We start from the raw sequence: 22848 nt of genomic DNA on the forward strand, positions 1-22848 counted from the left end.
TATATATATATATATATATATATATATATATATTATATATATATATATATATATATATATATATATATATATATATATATATATATATATATATATATAACACCGTCATATTGACTCTTTCAATTTAAATATAATGATGATTTACTTGCATAATATACACAGGTGAATTGCAATAAAAAATAATAAAACAATCTCTTTATTCAATGTCGGAGATATGGTTCACGTGAACGATCAGAAAATCATCTTTTGAAAAATGCATACTAGATTTTAAACGTATACTGAAATTAATGTTGATGGACATATTCTCAAGAACACAAACCAAAAGCAAAACATACATATCACGTGTAACATCTCGGTTAGATTGAGATTTACATCTCACGTAAAACATCGGCAGACAAGGTAAGATTGAGACTTACATCTCACGTATAACATCGACAGTATTGGTTAGATTGAGACTTACATCTCACGTATAACATCGGCAGACAAGGTTAGTTTGAGACTTACATCTCACGTAAAACATTGGCAGACAAGGTTAGAGTGACACTTACATCTCACGTATAACATCGAAAGTTTTGGTAATATTGAGACTGACATCTCACGTGTAACATCGACAGTCACGGTTAAATTGAGTCTTAAATATCTTTAATTACATCGACAGTCTCGGTTTGATTGGCACATCTCACATTTTCAATCAACAGTCTCAATTGGAATGAGACTTTCATATCAGGTTAAACATGAACAGTCTCAATTAGAATGATACCTACATCTCACATACTAGTATAATATGACCGACCGGTTTGATTGAGACTATCTAACTACAACTAACGTGTTACATCGACAGCCTCCGTTAAATTGAGACTTACATCCCAAGTTTACCATCACCAATCTCAGTTAGATTGAGACGTACACCATACGTGTTACATCGAGAGTCTCGGTCAGTTTGAGACGTATTGCCCAAGTTTAACACCGACAGTCTCGGTTAGATTGAGACTTAAATCACACATGTAGCATCGAAAATCTCGTTTAGTTTGAGACATATTGCCCGCGTTTATTATTGTAAGATTGGTTTTATTGAGACGTACATCACACGTGATACATCGACAGTCTCGTTTTGTTAAAGACTTACACCCCACGGTTAACATCGACAGTTTCGGTTAGTTTGAGACTTACATCACACGTGGTACATGGACATTCTCGGCTAGTTTAAGACTTATTGCCCACGTTTAATATCGACAATCTCGGTTAGATTGATGATTACATCCCACGGTTAACATCGACATTCTCCGTTGGATTGGGACTTAAATCACACGTATTATATCGACAGTCTCGGTTAGATTGAGACTTTCATCACATATGTAGCATCGACAGTCTCGGTAAGTTTGAGACTTACATTACACGTGGTACATGGACAGTCTCGGTTACTTATTGCCCAAGTTTAATATCGAGAGTCTCGGCTAGTTTGAGGTTTTCATCACATGTGTAGCATCGACAATCTCGGTTTGTTTGAGACTTACATCCAACGATTAACATCGACAATCTGCTGTATTGGGACTTAAATCACACGTGTTACATCGACAGTCTCGGTAAGAATGAGACTTTCATCACAATTTCTGTTAGCTTGAGACTTACATCTCACGTGTTACATCGCCTGACTCCGTTGGACTGGGACTTACATCTCACGTGTTACATCGCCAGTCTCCGTTGGACTGGGACTTACATTTCACTTGTTACATTGACAGTCTCGGTTGGACTTGGACTTACATCTCACGTGTTACATTGACAGTCTCGTTTGGACTGGGACTTACATCTCACGTGTTACATGGACAGTCTCGGTAAGATTGAGACCTTCATCCCACATATAAAGTCGTCAGTTTCAGCTGGACTGCGACTGCTGATACACTTGAATGGTAGGTGCATCTCAGTCCAGTATGAACTCCGCAGGTAGTTTTGTTTAACAAAACGAGTGAAATGGTGAGAACTCAAACATCACGATATGACAGTTACAAACATAATATGTCTAGAATAATAGTGTTGTTAAAAATGAAACTTTACTGAAGATAGATCATTCTTTTTTTAGAAGTGTAGTGTTTATTTAAAGCGAAAAGGAATTGAACAACTTACAAGAAACAATTCCTTTACAGAAGATAGATAATTTATTGTTAAATTATGTAGAGTTAATTAAAGCTTCTTGTGATTGAACAACTCAAAGAAACGATTCATTTACTGAATATAGTTACTTCAATTATGTTTTTTTTTATTTACTTCAGCTGAAACCGTACACAAGCTTAATATAATTTTAACATATTACAACATTATATTTATCATTCTCGTTGGCGAGATGTTACACGAGAGTTTGGTCTTGTGTTGTGGGGGAAACCGGCTTACGCGGAGGAAGCCTACTTGTCCGTATTAGTGACCACACGCCAAACTCACATGCACCCAGGCTGGGAATCGAGCCCGGGTCGCTCCGATGAGAAGGGCTAACATAGGCTAACCACTGCGCTAACCGAACAACCTAAAACAGAAGCTGGCCAGTGTTTCTATAATTTATAATTATTTTTAACATCCAAAAAGCTTAGTTGTAATATTATGTTTGATACGTCTTATGCTTATATATAATTGTGTACACTGAAAAACTTCACTTGAAATGATACCTACATAATACGCGGGTACCTGGCTGTGATATCATGTAGAGAGACCTGATTTCAGGGATGGACAGATGCTTTTAGTAAGATATATCTTATTCAATAGGGGACTTATAGTTTATTGAAGGACACCTGATTTCAGGAGGAAATATTTGCTTTCAGGAAGGGGCACATGCTTTCAGGAAGGGACACCTGCTTCCAGGAACGGATATATTATTTCAGGAAAGGACATATGGTTCAAGGTAGAGACACATGATTTCGGGAAGGGACAAATGATTTTAGGAGGGGACACATGATTTCAGGAAGGGACACTTGATTACATGAAGGGACACATGATTTCAGGAAGGGTCAACTGATTTCAGGAAGAGACACATGATTTCAGGAAGGGACACCTAATTCCAGGAAGGGACAATTAATTTCTGGAAAAGATAGATGATTTCAGGAAAGGACACATGATTTCAGGAAGAGCCACATGATTTTAGAAACGGACACATGATTTCAGGAAGGGACAGATGATTTCAGAAACAGAAACAAGATTTCAGGAAGAGACACATGATTTCAGAAACGTACACATAATTTCAGGAAGAGACAGATGATTTCAGAAACAGAAACAAGATTTCATGAAGAGACACATGATTTCAGGAAGGGACACCTGCTTTCAGGAGGGGACAGATGCTTTCAGGAAGAGATACCTGCTTTCAGGAACAGACACATAATTACAGGAAGGGATACATGCTTTCAGGATAGGACACATGCTTTGAGTAAGGGAAGCATTATGACAGGAGGGAAGTCATAGTTTCTAAAAGTAACAAATGCTTTTAGGAAGAAACATTTGATTTTAGAAAGGGACACATGGGACATGATTTCAGGATGGAACACTTGATTTCAGACAAAGAAAAATGACTTTAGGAGGGGACACATGATTTCAGGAAGGGACACATGATTTCAGGAGGAGACACATGATTTCGGGAAGAGACACATGATTTCAGTAGGGGACACATGATTTCAGGAAGAGGCACATACTTTTAGGAGAGGATACATGATTTCAGGAGGAAACTTATGATATCAGGAATGGACAGATGATTTCAGGAGGGGACACGTGGTTTCAGGAAGAGACACATGATTTCAGGAGAGGGCACATGATGATTTTAGGAGGGAACTCATGGTTTCAGGAAGGGACAAATGATTTCAGGAGGGGACACATGAATTCATGAATAGACATATGATTTCAGGAGGGGCACATGATTTCAGGAAGAGACACATGATTACAGGAGGGAATACATGATTTCAGGAAAGGACACGTGATTTCAGGAGTGAATTCATGATAACAGGAGGGGACACAGGATTTCAGTAGAGGAAACATGCTTTCAGGAGGGTACACATGCTTTCAAGAGAGGACATATGATTTCAGGAGGGGACACATGATTCCAGGAGGGGACACATGATTTCAGGAACGGATACATTATGACAGGAGGGAAGTCATAGTTTTTGAAAGTAACAAATGCTTTTAGGAAGAAACATTTGATTTTAGAAAGGGACACATGGGAGATGATTTCAGGAAAGAACACTTGATTTTGTAGGAATAGTAAAATGATTTTAGGAGAAGACACATGCTTTCAGGAATGGACACATGATTACATGAGGGGCACACGATTTCAGGAAGAGACACAGGATTTCAAGAAGAGACACATGATTTCAAGAAGAGACGCATGATTTCAAGAAGAGACATATGATTTCAAGAAGAGACATATGCTTTCTGGAGGGGACACATGATTTCAAGAAGAGACACATGATTTCAAGAAGAGACACATGATTTCAAGAAGAGACATATGCTTTCTGGAGGGGACACATGATTTCAGGAAGAGACACATGATTTCAAGAAGAGACACATGATTTCAAGAAGAGACATATGCTTTCTGGAGGGGACACATGATTTCAGGAAGAGACACATGATTTCAAGAAGAGACACATGATTTCAAGAAGAGACACATGATTTCAAGAAGAGACATATGCTTTTTGGAGGGGACACATGATTTCAGGAAGAGACACATGATTTCAAGAAGAGACACATGATTTCAAGAAGAGACATATGCTTTCTGGAGGGGACACACGATTTCAGGAAGAGACACATGATTTCAAGAAGAGACACATGATTTCACGAAGAGACACATGATTTCAAGAAGAGACATATGCTTTCTGGAGGGGACACATGATTTCAGGAAGAGACACATGAGTTCAGGAGGGGACTTAAGATTTCAGGAAGAGGCACATGATTTCAGGAGGGGACACATGATTTCAGTAGGGGACTCATTATTTTAGGAAGAGACACATGATTTCAGGAGGGGACACATGATTTAAGTAGGGGACTCATTATTTCAGAAAGAGACAAATGATTTCAGGAAGAGACAGATGATTTCAGGAGGGGACACTCGATTTCAGGAAGAGACACATGATTTTAGGCAGTATGTTGGACTATACCGTTTTAATGTATAATTATTTTATTTTTATCAAGATTGATTCTTGATAAATTCAAGCTTTAATTTCATTTATGTTATTTTAACTTTTTAAGCTTTAAAATATAATATATATATATATATATATATATATATATATATATATATATATATATATATATATATATATATATATATATCTACTTAGGGCATTAAGGAGACCGTATGTATTTTACGGCATTAAGGAGACAATTTGTATATTTTTTGTTTTATACTTTATTTTGCTTTTTTTTTGATAATTTAGTATTGAAATGATCATTTATTATGTGTACAAGATTTAGGCTTCTTAAATTAATTAACAAAAAATATACGTAATTTGCGGTCTCCTTAATAATTTGTAAGTATGTTGCAGGTTTTAAGGGGACCGGTATATATGTCGAAGGGTTTATGGAGACCAGTGTATATATAATATTATTTTTGAGGCATTAAGGGGACCATCCATATTTTATGGCATTAGGGGGACAAATTATATATATCTTACTTTTGACAGTGAAGGCTCCTGTAACCTTAAGAGACAACTTTGTAATAGTATTTTTATATAATTGTGTGTAATAAATCCACAAACATTGACCGGTCGAAACGGGAGGACTGCAAATTTCATAGGATATTCATCAGAAATCTTTTACAGACCATCTCATTCATTAAATGAAATTCAGCTTCAGTCACTTGGTATGTGTACCGTTTGATCAACAAAAAATATAATGGCCAGGGGCGGATCCAGGAATTGTCGTTAGAAGGGGGCGTTACTAAGGGGCGTTTGCAGGAGGATTGAGGGTTACTCAATCAAGAAATTTTTAACAATTTGTAGTCGGAAATGATGCATTATGTGCGTATTTATTTTCTTCTCATATATTGACACAAAAAGTAAACTTGGACGATTTTAAAGGCAGCGCACGCCGATTGCGCCCCATTCTCAATCCGCTAGTGAATGGTGACTTAATATTTGATATATTATGGTTAAATAGAACTTTCAGTTGAATTATATAGAAACTGTAAATTCTAAATACAAGTTCTGTGCTTGTAAAAACAATAAAAGTTTTGTCTGCACAGGAATGTGTCTGTTAACGCTTAAACAGTTAGCTCATGATTAAAGAACATTGTTCATTGGGTTCATTGTGACCCATGGACGTTTTTTTTTATTAAATTCCAACTTCCCCTTAAATTTTACTTGCCTAAAACTTTAACCTAAGTCAATCAGGAGCCATAACTTGTATTATGGAGTTATGTAACCTCATTGGCTGATGGTCCTGAACAATTGTGTGAAGTATTAAGTCAATTGAATGAAGGGTATAGAACGCCTTAACCAATAGGCTACGGAGACGGTTTTAATGCATGTACTCAATTGCAGATTCAGGGGGGGGGGGTCGGTCCCAGCGCGCGCGCCGTCCCCCACCCCTTTGAATCGTCCGTTTATAATACGTTCTCAGTCAATATCGGGAAAAAATACAATATTAAGATAAAAATGCACTATTTCGGACTATAAATTAGGGGAGTCTAACCCCCACCCCGGTCCAACATTTTAAGCCATTCAATTTCTGTTCTGAGGGAGGGGCGGATGTGGAAAGATTAAGCCCATGAGTTTCACGTACCCCTTCTTAAGTCAATTCCTGGATCTGCCACTGATATCTGTAATCAGATTTGTTGTTTCATAATGTTATAGTTCCTTTAAACAGTTTAAACCTTTTATGGCATCAAAATAAACAGACGCATGTTCAGTAAAAACATACTCTGTTTACAACGTTCTCGTACTCCAGAGCGATGATGCTATGCATTATATTTATCATCATCTGACTGACTGAGTAACTGCCAAAACTTTTCCGTTTAAAGAGACTCTCTCATGTTTTGGCACCAAACATATTTTTCCTCGTAATGCATCTAAAAACACTTACATGTATATTTATTTTACTCCTTGGTACTGAAATTTGCTGAAATAATAGTAACCAGGTTGATTTTCTTTTATACTTCAATTGCATTTTTAAAAAAACGATTAAAGTATTAAAAATTAATCTTGTTCAAGTTGGGAGCAAGCACATGGGGGTGCAGATAACACATAGAATAAAAAACGGATCGCTTATCCACTCGCCCACAGGGACTCATACTAAGGTGTTGAATATTTTAACCTTAATGGAAGTTATTGGTTTATCACGTGATAACGTCAATCAACTGATTGTGCAACAGCCTTTTGTTGAATCGGGTTAGTAACGCATGTCAAAATTTTGGACTTCAAAGACTATATTTTAGCACATATCAACATTTATTGAAGGGTTTCAGCCATCAATAGCTTGGCTTTAACACTTCGTTTGATTCGCCATACTTTATTTCGTAATAACAATCTATAAAATCCAAGTAAAAGATGCAGTTTCAAAACACTTAACGCTTCGCTTATATTCACTCAAAAACTCATGTTCGAAAGATTTAAAAAAAGTATGTCATAATCATATGCTCTTTAGCGGCTGAGTTTCTTAATATTTAAATCTCTTATAAATTTGCCAAATAAAATTCAACATGGGTAAACAATTATAACAAATAACGTATTTTATGTATTGCAACATATTTATAAAAAGATAAAGTCAATTGAATCAAATGACCATTTTCAATGTACTTTCTTTCTCGCGGAAAGTGGACATTTCATCTTACTCCAACAAGTGTGGGGTATGGTTGATTCTCTTCGTGACTGAAATCAACTTTTTTAAACACTTTGTGCATTTCAAATCTAGTCCATATAAACAGCCCCTTCAGATTCTTTGACGATTGCATTTCCATGGGAGATCACTGCGTATGATAAACATACAAGTGTTGTTTAGCCACACTGTGGTTTCAATTATGTCAGGGGCGTAGCTACCCCTCTATTCATGTGAATTCATGTGCTGGGGGGGTTCAGGGGCGTGCCTCCTCAGAAAATTTTGAAAACCATGGTGCAATCTAGTGCATTATTTAGTACTGGAAAATAACCAGTTTTAGATTCATGTAGTCAAGTTCGCATACTGCAACTTTGGTTGATTTTTTTTGTCAGAATCATGTGGATTCAGCCGCGTATTCACGTATAGGCGGCTACACGCCTGTATGATGTGCATATGAATGTATAATTTGGTTTAAATGATGCATAATTAATGTAACACCTCCTTGCTGCTACACCAATAGAAACTTCATGGGATGTTAATAGTAAAAGAACTAGCACTGACGTTCCCATTTTTGTCTGAGTCATTTAAATAACAGATAACAAATTACAAGGTAAACAAATTTGTTTTGACTTCTTTAATGAATTATATAAACACATTGTACAAAGATATCATGACAAATTTTAAACAATAAGTATGGTTGTCAATTAAACAGTATGCTAGCTTTAAAGATTTAGGCAAACCATTGGAATTTTACGGCGGTCTTAAAAGGTGTATTGAAAGCTGCAATCTCACCGATTGATCGTTTTGACTACCGGTACTCTTTTATTGTTTGTCAATAAATGGAGTATTTTTTGCAGAAATGTCTAGACCCAATTTTAAGTGATATAAGACTGCTGAAAAAAGATCAGATTGCAGTTCATCATATTTATGTTAAAAAAATGATGTTTTATGACTAAAAGCATTACGAACAATGACTAAAAGCATTACGAACAATTTATTGTCAATGAACTTTTCGGCAGTTTTACCAAACATTTTTGATTGGTTCTATTGTGAATTATCTAATATGACTGAATTAAAGGAATGATAACCAAATCAGCCGATTTTGAGACAATTTTGTGTCTAAACTGACAATCTGTAAGAGTGCAGCTTTAAGTTTTGATCTAAAGCTTCATATACACATTGTTATATTGTCAATAACTGTTTAAAAGGTCTCATGTACTAAATAAGATAATTTTCATAATATCTAAAATTGATTAAAATAAATAAAGTACCATTATACCTATTTCTTAATAGTGCCGTTTCTCATCTGACAATATCATTCAAAGCCATCATTTCAACTATGAATTTATTTTTAACTTTCAACTTTTCTATAGCATATGCAACAAAATATACCAAAAATACAAGCCATGAACAATATGATTGTTCAACTTGCATTATCTTTGACCTTTTGATATGACCATTTTCCAGTTTTGTTTATTTGTAAGTTGTGCCCTGAAGAATAAAGTATGACTGTATGAATCAAAAACAAGCAATAAAAACACTAAAAATATACCCCAATCCCTGTAATTTCTAATACAGTAGTAAAATCAAGAAATTAAACATTTAGAGCTGCACTCTCACAGATATACCGTTTCCACAACTTTTTTTGTCTTCGAATGAGCAAGTTTTTGCGTAATTATCTGCAAACCAATGATAAAAGATTGCTGACAAAAGATCAGATCGCAGATTTCATATTTCCGTTCGAAAATTAATGTTACTAACGGTTTAAGAAAAGTGCATAAAAAATATCAATGTTTTAACTTAAATAGAAAAATCTGGGATTTAATTTTTCGCAAAAATTGGATGGTTCCAATCCAAGACATAAAATGAAAAAAGTTGTCAAAACATCCAGTGTGAGAGTGCAGCTTTAACGTTTGAAAGTAACTCTGTTTGCCTCGTGCCCCTAAACAGGGTTTAATTATATTATATGCCCAGTGGGCTTGTCCCTGTATATTTGATTGTATGATTGCAGTAATGGATACTGGTCTAATTATCTTCTGACAATTTTTCACCAATTTTAAAGAATGAGAAAACATATTAAGCTCATATAACCCTGTACAATTTAATCTCATTCATAAGGTTGAGAAAAATTCCCTAAAAATATTAATTGTGGAGACATATCTTATTTAAATACATACAGGAAATGGCGACATCATTTACCCTTTAGTATGAAAAAGGCAGTTTCCTGATATTTGAATAGCGGTTTTTTATTTAAGCATCTCAATTCATAGTATGTATGAAGTTTCAAAGGAAACCAAATCATTGTAACGATTGTTTTCAAAATAGATTCACACTCTTGATAAACTTCTTTTCCTAGTTTCACCTTTTGAGACTTTTTGATGAGCCTGCACCTTCCCCCTCTTATGCAGTGGCTTCAAGCAATAAAGCTACCAGCTCAAGTTGCACAGCTGGTGAACAAGACTGCTGATAGTCGGCAAACTGCACACTTGATGCCATAATAAATCATGTCCATCGACTTCCAGAATGAAGAAATGACAGCAGCACAGAATTGATTTCAATTGGACCTCTGTACTTTCATCACCTTGTTGTAGTCAAAGACTATGTCTTAGTGTGCAGTGCGGGATCTTGAGAAGCTTTCTGCTCGTCTGATGAAGTAAGTTTGGCAGAGTGTGACACTCCTATCTACTCATATGGCTAGACACCTGTGATCTATGTCTTCTTGTGTGTGCCCAACCATCACCTGAAGAGAATTTAGAGGAAGTTAGTGCTTGATAACAAGTCAATGTGACAAAACAAGGTCTTTCATTTATGCCACCAAGAACTAGTATTCCAAGTTTCATAACTCGTATGTTAACTCAAAGCAATTGAGCAGAAACTGTTTGGTAATTAATTTTAAGTCACTGCTTCCACTTATACTGCAAGTAATATTGAACGTGAACCGACTGACCCAAATGCAATTCTAAATAATTTTTATGTGCAGAAACCTTAATCCTATTGACACAAAAGTAATCCAATTGTATGTCTTCACAAAACATTCTACAACAATATTTGTCAATTTAACTCAAAGATTGATTATTGTTTTTTAGTCAGACAAACACAGAGATGGCCCTATATCGCTCACTTGATTTGAGAAAGGATTCTAACTTAGTTATTGTTTGGACACTTACTGAACACTTTCGGTCTGACTTTATAATGCAGCTGGTGAAAATATTAAAAGTCCCTTAATAATGGGCTTACAAAAACATAAAAAAATGTATTTGTTTAAAAAATTACAAAGGGCCATAACTCTTACAATATTTAAGTTTGTATTGAGCAGAATAAAAGGCTTTGCCTAAAATACAACCTTAAAACTATATTTACAAGTAAAACAAAAAAATCTACAAATATGTTTTTAGTATCTGGTTTTTGAGAGTGAATGATCAGAAGAAAACATCACACATTCACAATCATATTAAATAATAATTTAGTTTTTTTAAAATTATATTATATTTCAAAAACACTGCAAAAGACAAGACACTTACGTTTCAATTTCTTGATTTAATACAGTGATGATTATCAATTCTTATGAAGGGAGATGGGTCTTACACTCTAACCAGTGCAACTTGCATGTTCTTAGTCGCTCAGTTATTACCTTTCTTAAAATTCTCCTCTTGATCTGAGCCACGCCAAAATGATGGGAGAATTGCTTTTGTTTTTCCATCAGAATGTATAGCACCTCTGTGTTTCTGTTTGTCTCCTGAAATAGTAAAAGTTTATTAATAATAATAACAATAATAATAATCAGTGACTTTTATTGAAATTATTTTCACCAATTGTGCCTTGCACATTGGGGAACAAAGTTGACTTCTGAGGAGAAGATTTTTCCATATAGACATATAGCAAAAAATAGCTCCGCACCCTGGAGCAATGTTTTTTATAAATCAATATCCAGTGAAGAAAATTCATACAGGGTATTGAAACATATTTTGCTTCAAATAAAGACTTTTAACAAAGATAACTTAACTAGCTCTTCATCATATTAAATAAAAATTAACACAGTCTATGCCACACACGGAGCCCCGCATTTGATCTTTTACCAAAGTTTGATTGAGAGTTTAGTTTCACAGGTCTATTAAAGCTGCACTCTCACAGATCAAACATTTTGAAAAAGGTTATATTTTTTTATCTTAGAATGAACCAATGTATGCGAAAATGATGACAAAAAAATGTCTTTGAATTCCTGTCAAACATGTCCGAACCAAATTCAAACTATGGATAATCACTGTCATTCACGATGAAATTCAGCACTTCTTGCCCAGTATATATACCCTTACTTTAAGCAGAAGGCAAATTAAAACAAACACATTTGTACGAAATTTAATCAAACTTTAAATGGTAGTAGGATTGTCATTTGTTCACGTAATTTTCAAGAATCAGGAAGTGGGGAACATTATAAAGCCATTTAACAATACAAACAAGACGATTTTCTATTGAATGTACAATAGTAGTACCGGGGTAATATGCAAATAGTTATTATCTCAAGAAAAGGACATCAAGACCAGTTCATTTACCAATAGCATCTGACAGTCAATAATGGTTCTGAGTTTAAAGAGCATAATTTTCATTTTATTGTTTGTTTAATCATTGTATATTTAACACCAGTTGTGAAGAAGGAGTTATCATTATATAAGATTATATTATCTGGCAGTGGTTGAAAATGTAAAGTGAGACCAGTTTTTTACCTGTTATTGAACAAACTGTTATGTTGGCAGGACTGTCCTCCTCAGCAATGCAAGAACAGCAATGACTGGCTGGCACTCTGTAAAATGGCGATTAAAACATTTTGTCCAATTAAAACTGTCCCTTTCTAAACAATCCATCAGCAATATATATAAATGAGCTGCGCCATGTGGAAATGTATCTTGGGAAGTTTCCATTCCATGTAATGATGTCATAAAGATGAGCAGAAGACATTACTTACTATGCAGTAAAAGTTCTTACTTTAACAGTAAAGATATCTTTTTTTGAGAAAATTTATCAAAGTGAGCTCTTTTATGTCATGTTTCTAAGTCTTGTACACATCTATGTTACATATATAAATAATAAACAGGAATAAAATGAGGAGTTGTGTACACACTTATTCCTCCTTATGTACTGTGTAACTCATGAAAAACAATCCATAATTCTAGTAAATCTCTAGAATTCCCTTACTTTTCTCGCTGTACAAAAATGAATGAGGAGTTGCAAACAAGCAGGGCCATAAAACTTTTGCTATTTAAACTGTACCGCAACAGCAATTTAAAGACAGTGATACTCATTGATGGAATAGGCACTTAGACAGCTACATTTTCTGAGAAATGGAGATCAGACTAAATTCTCCAGAGATAATTTATAGATTTATTTGAAATAAAGAACATGTTACAGTGTTTGTGTTAAACTTGTTACTTAACCCTGATTTAACAAAATCATTACCTTCAAACTGGTGATAAAATAAAAACAAATATACCTTATTAAACACTGTTTACTATCACATCTGTACCCCCCCCCCTTCTTACATACTTAAGCGGCTGTTACCAAAGTAAAGAATGAAAGGTCCACAAGACCAATTATAAACCATGAACCATGAGAATCCTGTTTATTAATTTGATTTTAAATCACCCAAAAGGCTTTCTACACATAATGGTTCCTTAATTTAAATCTAGTCTCCAAAGGTGTCACAGTGGTGATTTCATTGAAAGAATTGAGATACGTTATTTAAAAAAATGACGACAGGAAAGCTTAAACGCAGAAGTCTGGCCGGGTATATGAGCCTGGAAATAATTACGCAAAAGCTCACCATGCTGCTAAGGAGTCTTATATAATTCCCGGCCCCAGTTCAGCTGGAGATTCCACACGGCTGGAAAACCGGCCCGGTGCATCCAAGCTTCACCATCGGCAGTATCTGCAAGAGGAGGGTGTAAATCTGGGAAAACGCATTTATAATCAATTTGCGAAAGTTCTTATCCGTCATAAGTAGTGAACATGTATGTGGCTTATAGAACATCTGAAATTAAGTTTAATGAAGGAGACAAAGTTCGGTCTGGGATCTAAACCTGGATTTTGATGGTGAAATTGTAAGGGCTGAATTCAGAACATCCACTCTCACTCACACTCCAACCACATTCCCGTAAGGGACACTCAAATGATCACTTGAGTGGAATATGGGGAGTGACACTCAAGTGATCTGTTCGTATTCACACGCCTCGCTAACACTCCACTTCATCAAGTGAGCAATACAGTATATATTTATACACATATGTTTACATGATCATATCGGATTATCTGTTTGACTATGGTGATGTTTACATTATACATTGTAAACATATGTTTATTTGAGATTTGAGTACCTTATTGTTAGTTATGGCAACAAACAAATGATAATAAGTGTTATTCTAAAACTGATATTTTCATTTTAAAACAATTGGTCAATAAAAATAAACGTTTTGGGTTGTAAATAACTGTTGCAAAATACGTTTAAATGCATGTTTTTTGTTGTCATTGTTGTTGCTGTTTTAAATATGTAGCCGTTTTCCATTGTATCACGTAATTTAAATATGTATTCATATATAATCTTGCTTTTGTATTCTACATAAAGCGGTCTTGGGCGTTTGAAAATAATATATGGAAGTTGAAAAAATGGAAGTTAAAAAAATAGCAGATGGATAGAATTAGCGAATGAATCTACTTCTTATGGGGAAATAACACCTCGGAGTGAAAAACAACTCAAGAAATGTAGGGGAAAATGGATGAAGATGACGATAATAATAATAATAATGATGATGTTGATGATGATATGGTGGTGTTGGTGTTGGTGGTGCTGCTGCTGGTGTTGGTGGTGCTGCTGCTGATGATGATGATGATGAAAATGATAATAATAATAATAATAATAATAATAATAATAATAATAATAATAGTAATAATAATCCAGCTGAATGTAGGCTGGAAAATACATATCAATTCCCTTACCACGCTATGAAATGGCCTAGCGGCGTCAAGTTAGCGGCCTGGCGGCCTAGCCGCCTCATGTGACTAGCGGCCTAAAATTGTTTCCTATTCCAAAGCATTTTATATGCGTTCTTTTCTAAAACAATGATAAATTAAATGTCCTTTTCATAAATCAACATCCTTTAGCGAATATCAGCATTTCCCCCTTTTCATGGGCTGCTGGATGAGTTTTGGGGATTTTTAGGCCGCTAGGCCACCAGGCCGCCAAGTTCACGCCGCAAGACCGCTCAAGCGTGATGTATTTTGCATAGGAAAACAATTATTTTAGCATTGTTTTAGAAGAAAACTCATATAAAAATGCGCTGAAGTAGAAAACAATTTAAGGCCGCTAATGTACGACTAAAAGCATTGATTTATCTTATTTTCCATTTAAACCATTGAACCTTGAAATAGATAACAAATTTAGGCCGCTAGTCTGTCAACCTCACGCCGCTAGGCCGCGAACTTCATGCCGCTAGGATGCTAACTTCACGTACCTTTAGCTGCCTGTCTTTGCAGCCATTGATGAATTGCAAACATCAACATTGCTGGGGGTTCAAGATCATTGTGAGACAAAACAAATATATGATAGGCGCATCCTTTTGAATTTGTTTTGTTTATAGATGGCCACGTTATTGAATGAACATGTACGTCAATGGATTATCCCGGTCTCTTAAATATTGTCTGGGAACGAGCATGTCCCTTATTTGTTCCAAATATTTGATCTATTTCATCTTTTCTACTTGCCATGTACTTTTTTCACATACACTCATTCAATTCCTATTCACAACCAATCCTCGAGGGCGGTTCATGTGGCCTAGCCAAGCACTCACAAATGTCCCACTCACGCAAAACACTTGAGTCTCACTCACACCTGTGAATACGGATATACCTTTCACTCGAAAATATCTCAACCGTTATGTGATTACAGAGGATTAACTCATTGAGTGTGAGTGAGAGTGATTGTTCTGAATTCGGCCCTATGTTTTGTTTAAATGAAGTATAAACTTACAGTGAGTACAGAGATATCTTGAAGTCCAGATTTATCGCTTACCTTAAGTTCGTAGGGCTACAATTGAGAGCTTTTCTGTAAATTGCAGGAACTGTCCCCTTGAGCCTATTGTCTGTTAGGGGAATTGTGGCTTAGGTGATTGGTGGTACCACTCTGCATTTCTTATCCACACAAAACACAGTGTATCTGAAAATGACAGAGAATGGCCATGCACTTATGAAAGCTATGCTAGAAATACGCCGTTATGAGTGTATCAGATGACATTTCCACACAGAAATTGTGAGGCCTCCAATACAGCAGTACTGACATCAATGACGAAAACATATATATCTGTCATGGAGCTATGCTGGTTCTGTGGCGTCAAAACCACTGCAACTGGGCAATTCACTAGAAACATCTTTTCAGAAAAAAGAAACAACCAATACTGTGTAGCCTTTGTCACCCAGTGAACACCCAGAGCATCTAGTTACTTTGAGCATCTATTTACTTAGAAGTAGCCACATTAAGATCTCAAATTAACAAAAAAGTGTATCCGTAAGCTTTCAAATACTGAACGAAGTGCAACTTTGAGGGGGGCTGCGAGCAAATATTGTCAAGGGCAGAAATCTCGCAGAAGTTTGAAAAAGATTATGCAAAGCTCTAGCTTGATGATTTTGGCCCAATTTCAAATTGTTACTCAATAACACGGCGGCGTAAATTTAATCTAACATCAATATAGTTACACAGGAAAATAAGAAATAGCTTTAAACTCTCTAACATTCATGGCAGAGTGTCTGATGACGGTCCAGTATGCCAAAAGGATGGAGAATATGTGAAGCATGCACATACACACCTTTACAGCCCAACATTTGGTTATGGTTTCACAGTTATTCATTTACACAAACTCACAATCAATCAATCAATCAATCAATGCACACCCACCTGGAAAGGTACGACATCCTTTGGAAGAGATGAATCTTGCAGTCTGGTAGACGGTTGCTGACTTAACTTTAATGTCCCAAGCAGCAACTGCAATTATATAAACATGTTGATGTTCGCACTAAAACAAAGCTTAGTATTGAGTTAAATTAAACATGCAGCCTGTTGGCTGGGGTAACTGGGGGGGGGGGGGTCCCAAGGATATATCTTGACGCAACTTACCATAGCCGCCTTGCGTTTTTGTTCACAAAGCCGGCACACACAGTTCATTCTCTGTTTGCATGTTGTGTACTGAAAAGTTCCAGCTTTCCATGACACTTGCAATAAACCTATCCATGAATTAAAACAAATTAACAAATAACTACCAGGTAATTATGGAAAAATAAATGTCATTTTTTACTTGATTGATAAATACAACTTATATTGCAGTCAAACTGGATAAAATATCAGAAAAATGTGTCCTGTTCCAAAAAGTGTGTTTTGAAGTTGCAGACAATACTCCAAAGACCAAGAATTTAAGTGTTTAGACAGGGGCAGGCAAATCTTAAAAAAAATGTCAAAATTTTAAAATTTAAATAAAACTAAAATTGTACAAACCTTATATAAATCATGTGTACACTTGAGAATATATACAAGGATACAATGTACACATAATCAAACGCTACCTGAGAGAATCATTTTTTTTCAAGAACTACTTGAAGGGGTACTGTGACCCGCAAGCATTTCGTTGTGGGCGGACACCTTTAAACCTCTTTCCCGCACATTAATTAAACACATCTTATGTTTTGTCAGTGCTGGTTTTGATGACCAGTATAAATCTAAAAGCAGTTTTTCTGCCAATATTTACCCAAATTATTTGGATGAATGCTTAACAAGAAAGTGCAGTGTACACAATCAAATAAAGTATTTAGTGTTCCAGAAATAATGAGCAATCTGAAATCTGACCCCTTACATTCCTTAAATATTCACAAAGAGTTAAGTTCAAATTTAAGCAACATAAATCACATTCAAGCAGAATAATTTTAAGCAAAAATGAGCATGAAAATAGAAACCAACTGAATTGTATTTTCAAATGTTCCATCCGTGTTCGTTTGTTATCTTTTTATGATTCAAATGGTAAAAAATGGTGCAAATGTGAGAAGCTCTGAAGAAGAAAACTGATATTTTGATAGAAATAGTGATGAAATCACTGACATTATGTTTACTTAGCATCTAAAGCAACAGACCAACCAGACCTACCAGTATGCTAATCTATATTTAACTGCTAAATTTTAAAAACTCTAAACATACAGATAAGATAGATCTGTGGCGCAGTTGTTTACATTGTGTGATTAAAATTAAATTTTTGGTGGTGATTAGTATAAATCCAAGATTTGTTTTCAGAAGATCAGCAATAATGTTTTTTCTTTGTCTCAATGAAAAATGTAATGTTCAAGTTCATAAGCGCTGTTTAATCTGAGAATTTCCCTTGGTGTGAACCGCTTACTGTGTCCAAGTTATCCAAGCTGGATCTAAGACATTACTACAATATGGGCAGTTTGCTCTGCCATTTTTATAGATAATTGTGTATTCCAAAGGTATTCTTTTGGTACATTGAACTCACAACAATATTTGAACTCCTGACGTCCAGCACCGCTGTCAGATTATCTAATCCAACCACAAAGTATGCCATTGCATGCTCTTTACTGAATGAAAGATAAATGAATACTCACAATTTTGAACAGTATTTTTTGGTCACAGATAGCAACCTTTTAACCCCACTTTAACCTGTCTTCCCTATTTGGCAAACAGAGAATTTTTAGAAAATTTGTTATCTGATGATCCTGTAAATTTTGTGTGGATAGACTAAATACTGTTCGAATTTAGCAAATCAAAACTAACATTTTGGGTTTATTCAGTAAGACCCTAAAATATCAATTTTGATTTATAAGTATGTAGGTTTGTTCAAAAGCTCAGTACAGTTTACTTTACTTGTTAAGTTATCCAATTTCTGTAAATAAATGTTACTAAACTTGTAGGGGGGCGTGTCGTAAAGTTAAGAAAAAATCCAAATAATGCAACAGTCAATTGCAGCATGGGCCCCCAAGGTCCTGCTAATAGCGGGGACTTTGACTTTCCGTCCAGCCAATCCCAGGTAAAATTCCCGCTCTGCACAAACAGCTGGTAAAAGCCCTGTCAAATGAATTATGGTCATTTCGTAACTGCTCATTGTTGGTCATATCGTAACCATTGTGTTAGTCAATTCGTAACCGTTAAGAAATCGAATGGTCATATCTTAACCGTTGACTCCTATAATTATGAGGAATTAGTTTAATACCATTTGAATTTACAAAATAAGTTTACGGTAAGTATAAAACATAAAAATAACAAAATAAACAAAGTTAAATCTAGTAGTTGTATTCCTTCTTTATTCCTAATAGTGTAGTGCGATTTGCCAATAAACTCTGAAACTATGACAAATAGAAACATTCACACTAGCTATTTTTTATGTTGCGAAGGAAATATTATAAGTAGGCTGAATATTAAATGTAATAATTTTTTAATTCATAGATGTTCTACCATTAAGAGGAATTGTGACCTTAAGCCAATATTTTTTAAATATATAGACCATATAACTTTAGAATTTCATTTTTTTTAAATTGCATAGAAGTATTGTAAAATGTAGTAAGTTTGCCGAATGAGAGTATGCGCTTTTTATATGCTTATTGTATTAAAAATGTGCCCATATGTTTAATTTTGTATCTTGTTATTGGAAATTAATACATTGGAAACTCACTAAACCGGACAAGGTCCGGACTGGGCAAAATTTCCGGTTTAGTGGGGATTCGATGTACGGAGTAAGTTTACTCAATATATTAATTGAGTTAACCTTTAAAGGCTTTTGTCCTCTAGGGACAGTTCAATTCTCCGACGTTTAGACGGAGGTTGAGACATGATTAAAGCACTTGCAAAAGTGATAAGCATAATAAAACATTTCTGCGTTTTTATAACCATCTTTTTTCCAAGTCTTGAAATAAAACAACTCTCGTAATTTAATGCTTGTTTAGTATGTTTGATAGTTTAATTAAAGCACCGCTCTAATTTGATTCAATCATAGAAGTCTTTAGATAAAACAACACTTCAAAATGATCACTAAAAAACCGTTTCTAGTTCTTTATTTTCTGCAACAAACAAATAAATGTTTTAATCAATTTTCTTTTCACAAGTTTGATTATCGTTTGATTATCGCGCAACAGTCAATCCACAGCACAATCATCATTATCGATTATCGTGTTAACACAACATCACAGGTGTAATATTTAACGACGTACCGGCTGTCAAAACAAAATGACACGTGATTCGCGAATTCCTAATACACAGAATTATTTTGACATGTTTGAACAAAACGTCTGGTTTTGTAAGGTAAAATTACGTTGACAACTAACAAATTTTCTCGATTTTTTGTCCGGTATCCGGAATTCCGGGGTTCAGGTTTTGTAGGGATTTTTTTACATTGAAAATAGAAGGGGAAAACCGGGACTCTGATAAAATTCCAGTATCCCGAGGATTCCGGTTTTGTGGAGATCCGGTTTAGTGAGTTTCCACTGTACCATAACTAATAATTTTAGGCTGTTTTTTGTCGGTTTTGGATATAAAGTATGCAGAATATGGATCAATTGAGAAAAGAACAGAACAATTTTTTTTTCGTTTTAAACAATTCAAACAAATATAGTCAATGAAATAGGTCAAGAATGATCATTTATGTAAACGTAATTTTACTCAAAAATACATCGCGATCAGTCTTAAATTATTGTTTATAAGTAAGCAAAATGTAAGAAAATAATTAACATATTTTGGTAATATAACAAATCATTTCTAATTTACCATGATATATATCTAATAACTATTGAGTAACATAAATTATTGGCTTGTTACTAGTGAGAATTTGAGTAATGTCTCCCAATTGGTGTCTTGGTTGCTGTGCCATATACATCCAGGTTCGAACAATACACTTAACGAGGGGCTAAGTGTACTATTTATCACCTTGTTAAATGGTGGTTACCATATGAGCAATTGATTTATTGATGGTTACGAATTGACTAACAAAATGGTTACAAAATAACCAAGATTCAGCAGTTACGAAATGGTAAGGTTACGAAATGACCAGATCCCTGTCAAATGCCCCTGGGGGCATCCTAGGTTAGGCCCATTCCCTGTTTTCAGCGCAAAAACAATAACACTGCATTCACTCAGCACTGCCGGTCCACCTGGAACGTAAAAACATGGCCCATTTCCCCTGCTATCCCTGGTATAAACAAGACCTGCCTGGGGGCCATGGTTACAATTGACTGGTGCATAACTGTGGCAGAATAAGGGAAATATTTTATTGTTGCATTTATTATCAAATATGAAAATTTAAGACACATGCAAAAAGCCACAATACGAATTGGTGATAGTGTTCGTTCTGTTCTGCTATTCAAAGGTGATGAGAATGACAAATGACATGACATTGACAAACAAAATGTAAGGCATTTGTATCATTTCGTCTTTTATTTATTAAAATCTGAGATGTTAAGGGAGCAAATCCCTTTTTAGATTGGAACATACCAAATAATAATAAGCGACGATGTAGTGGTAAACCAAGTTTGCTAGAAATCAATCGAGTTTCTCCAAAATACAAGCAAAAATTACACCGGATGTTGATACTAGTGATTTAGTTTCGGATGAACAAAATTCGGATAAATCATTTGCTTTTCATCCAAAGGGTGGACGATTTATACTACTGTACAAAAGTCATAAAAATAAACGAAAAAAAAAACGTTGAATATGTATTTTAAACACTTACCAAGTTACCATTCTGTTTCCGTAAGAGATGAACGCCATACTGCATAATTGCACGGAGATGGTACCACGGAGATACCCGAAAATTTCCGTTATATTCCGGAAAGTTAAATTTCTGTATACTTGAAAATTTGGATGCTGATGGTACACGAAATATCGAATTTCCTTATTTCTGTTTTTTATGGAATGAAACTTCGGGATAATATACAATAGGCTTTAAATAAAGTAAAACAAATAAAAAATGCTTAGTATATAGCTATTTTTGACCAAAATTATGATTTTTTCCCTGGTCGCCTTAATACCTATTTTTATGGATACACAAATATACACGCACAAAAGTTTAAGAATATTTTTTTTGATAATAAAAGATAATAAGATTTAAAACAATGAAATGATCTCGTAAATAAACATTCAAGCTTATCAACTTACTATCAATGGACATTTTTATTGACATTTGATACATCAAATCTGGACTGAAAATATTAAGGAGACCAATTTTTGTCGCCTTAATCCAGCGGTCCCCATAATGCCTAGATTAATATATATATGGTCACCTTAATATCTGTAGTAGATATATATATATATATATATATATATATATATATATATATATATATATATATATATATATATATATATATATATTATATTTTAAAGCTTCACTCTCGCAGATTGGCCGTTTTGACATTTTTTTGTACTGGAATGAACCAATGCTTGCGTTAATATCCGATCAACGGTACTAAAAGACTTCTGGCAGAAGATATATTTACACTTTTCTTGTTTACGTTAAAAAATGATGTCTTATGCCGAAAATTTATAATTCTTAAAGCGTTAGTAACGCTTTTAGCCATACAATATACATTTTTTAACGAACACGTAATGCGATGGTATTCAATATGCATTTTAACCATCTCTGTGCCAAGGGCCTATTTTTATATACTACGTTGAGTGCCGCGGGCCTATTATGTGCCTATTTTGGGTGGGTCATTAAAGTTGCAAATATTATATAAACGGCAACAATTACCATGGAAAACGTCACTGTATATAAGTTGTTTATTGTCCCTTACGTCATATCCGCCCGTGCTGAACCGCTCCAAGACGCACGCGACGTCATTCCGTTTCCCGCGTTTTTCGTTTCCCGCGTTTTTCGTCATTACTATTTTTTGTCTTGCTTTTAAGTACCTTTAAACATATATATAAACTACATGTTATGCTACATATCAATATAAATAATTTTATAAACTGTACGACGTCATTTAGGCACTTATAAAGCACAAATACGCACACAGCAATCTCTTCGTAATAATAATAATAAT

At 34.8% G+C, this 22848-nt stretch overlaps 1 protein-coding gene across 1 annotated transcript in view; it reads right to left on the reverse strand.

Moving 5' to 3' along the window:
• LOC128217045 (glutathione S-transferase-like) overlaps nt 1–22848 on the reverse strand; it is a 145815-nt gene that overhangs the window by 22403 nt on the left and 100564 nt on the right. The window lies entirely within an intron of this gene.

The sequence above is a fragment of the Mya arenaria genome, chromosome 14, assembly GCF_026914265.1.
Source record: "Mya arenaria isolate MELC-2E11 chromosome 14, ASM2691426v1".
NCBI lineage: Eukaryota > Metazoa > Mollusca > Bivalvia > Myida > Myidae > Mya > Mya arenaria.